Source organism: Galendromus occidentalis, unplaced genomic scaffold (assembly GCF_000255335.2).
Source record: "Galendromus occidentalis unplaced genomic scaffold, Mocc_1.1 scf7180000076364, whole genome shotgun sequence".
Classification (NCBI taxonomy): domain Eukaryota; kingdom Metazoa; phylum Arthropoda; class Arachnida; order Mesostigmata; family Phytoseiidae; genus Galendromus; species Galendromus occidentalis.
This window is the reverse complement of record NW_003804353.1, coordinates 1-2,456: the sequence shown is the minus strand read 5'-3', so window position 1 is coordinate 2,456 and position 2,456 is coordinate 1. Positions and strand designations below refer to the sequence as shown.

At 52.2% G+C, this 2,456-nt stretch overlaps 1 pseudogene; it reads left to right on the top strand.

The window, feature by feature from the left end:
• Nucleotides 1-460: 460 nt before the first annotated feature.
• Nucleotides 461-2,429, top strand: LOC100902530 (uncharacterized protein K02A2.6-like; annotated as a pseudogene).
• The last annotated feature ends 27 nt before the right edge of the window (nt 2,430-2,456 follow it).

Here is a 2,456-nt window from a genome sequence, read left to right as displayed (position 1 = left end):
TCCATGAACACGGTCCCTGGCTCGCAGAGGAGGCTCAACATCGTCGGCGTACCGAACCCGATGATCTTGTCATCAGAACCGTCATCGATTAGGACAAAATCTCAACCACGATTTGTCTCCGAGTACGCTCCCTCGATTACTATCTCCTCTCTGGTCAGCGGCAAGATCGGTACGAGTTTCGCGCGAGCGCGGTACAAGGCGGCTCTCGCGGACTCGTAACCTCCTGAATAGCCTTCGAATAACCTCCTGAAGGATAAGTACCCAGAGGAAGCGTGGTTGGAGAAGATTCGAAAGCATATCGTCTTGTCCCACTGTGAGGGTGACCGGAAAGCGCGCGGCACTGCCGCTAACGCCTTTCACCCGTCGATGTTCTCGATGTGGTGGAAAACATTGGAGACGTGACTGTCCGTTCGCGAAAACAAAATGTAATATCTGCTTTAAAGTCGGTCATGAAGCATCCATGTACCGGAATGCTAAACCGAAGGCAGATGTGCATCACCTGCGAATCTCAACGCTCGAGAGCAACAGAATCACTAGGTCCGTGAAGGTCAATGGCTCTCTGATCTTGCTGGTTCTCGACACCGGCGCGGATGTGACGTTGATATCCGAAAAAACTTGGAAATCTCTTGGGGCGCCGAAACTGCGAGAAAAAGACATAGACCTCACGCAGCCCGACGGGTCACCCCTGCGTGTGTCTCAGGGAGCTTCGACTGTGAAGTTGAGCTGAATGGCGCCCGTTTCTGTGGAAGGTGCTATGTTTCTCAAACATGCAGTCTCTTAGGACTCGACTGGATCAGGCATGATCAAAGCTCATACAAGAGCTTGCGGGAAGACTCGCCGAGGATCACGCAGAAGATTGCTCAAGCTAGGAAAAATACTCAGGAGCAGGAAGACTTTGCCTCGGAACTCAAACGGAAGTTTCCCGACGTATTCGCTGAGGGGCTTGGGAAATGCACCAAGTTCCAAGCCTCGGTCCAACTCAAACCGAATTGCGAGAGCGTCTTCAGAAAGGCTAGGCCGGTCGCCAACGCAGCTCTTCCGGCGGTCGTCACAGAACTGGAGCGTCTAGAAAAAGCGGGTGTCATCGAGCACACACATCATTACAATTTCGCCGCTCCAATTGTGGTCGTGAAGAAACCGAACGGCACGATTCGCTTATGTGGTGATTACTCCATCGGTCTGAACAACGCCATTAAGGACGACCGCTATCCTCTGCCGACGGCTGAGGATATCTTCAGCGCACTCAATGGAGGGGAACTATTCTCCCATATAGACCTGGCAGAGGCCTATCTTCAAGTCCCTCTTGATGGAGAATCGCAACAGATCCTCACGATCTATACGCCGAAAGGTCTCTTCAATGTCAAACGCTCACCCTTCGGAATCAAAAGACGCACCGAGCATTTTCCAGAGGATCATGGACGAACTCATCGCTGGTCTTGATGGAGTCATGGCTTATCTTGACGACATCGTCGTATCGTAGAGTGATGGCAGTGATGGGGAGACTTCAGCAATTCGGTTTCCGGGTCCGCCTCGGAAAATGTAGCTTTCTTCGAACACAGATCAAATATCTGGGTTTCATTATCAGCGAGGATGGGAGGAGACCGGACCCAGCCAAAATCCGCCCCATCGTAGGAATGCCAGCACCAAAAGATTTGGCGGAGCTTCGGTCATTCCTTGGAATGCTGACTTTCTACGCAGCTTTCATACAGAAGATGAAAGAATTCAAGTTCCCTTTAGTCGATGTGCTGAAAAAGGATGTGAAATTCACCTGGACGCCTGAGTGTGAGAAAACATTCCTGAGAGCCAAAGGCATCCTGACATCAGAGCTATCCTTGATGCACTTCAACCCGAGTCTACCGATGATTGTCTCGGCGGATGCGTCGCAAAAAGGAATAGGAGGAGTTCTGATGCACGAGTGTGAAAACGGGGCAAAGAAGGCCGTTCCCCATGTCGCTCGAGCGCTCACACAAACGGAGCAGCGGTACAGTCAAATTGAGAAGGAAGCTCTCGCTCTAGTTTACGCAGTCCGGAAATTCCACAAATTCGTGTTCGGGCGACGCTTCATTCTGAACCCTGATCATGAACCTCTATTGGCACCGCTCGGATCAGCCAAAGGCGAACCGGCCTACACAGCGAATCGCCCGCAACGGTGGGCGGTCATTCTTCTTGCGTACGACTTCGAAATCCGTTACAAGAATACCAAAGACTTCGGAGAGGCGGACGCGTCATCTCGACTCATAGCGGAAAGAGCGCAGGAAGAACCGCTAGTGGACTCGGTGATCGCGTCGATCGAGGCCTCCGTCCAGAGCGACCTCTCGACTACAATGGCACAACTCCTCGTGACCGCAGAGACGATTCGAGAAGAGTCCGCGCAAGACGAAATTCTCTCAAGAGCCATGATATGCGTTAAACAGAGCTCGTGGCCGAAAGTCGACAGGGAAGACTCGCTGTTCCCG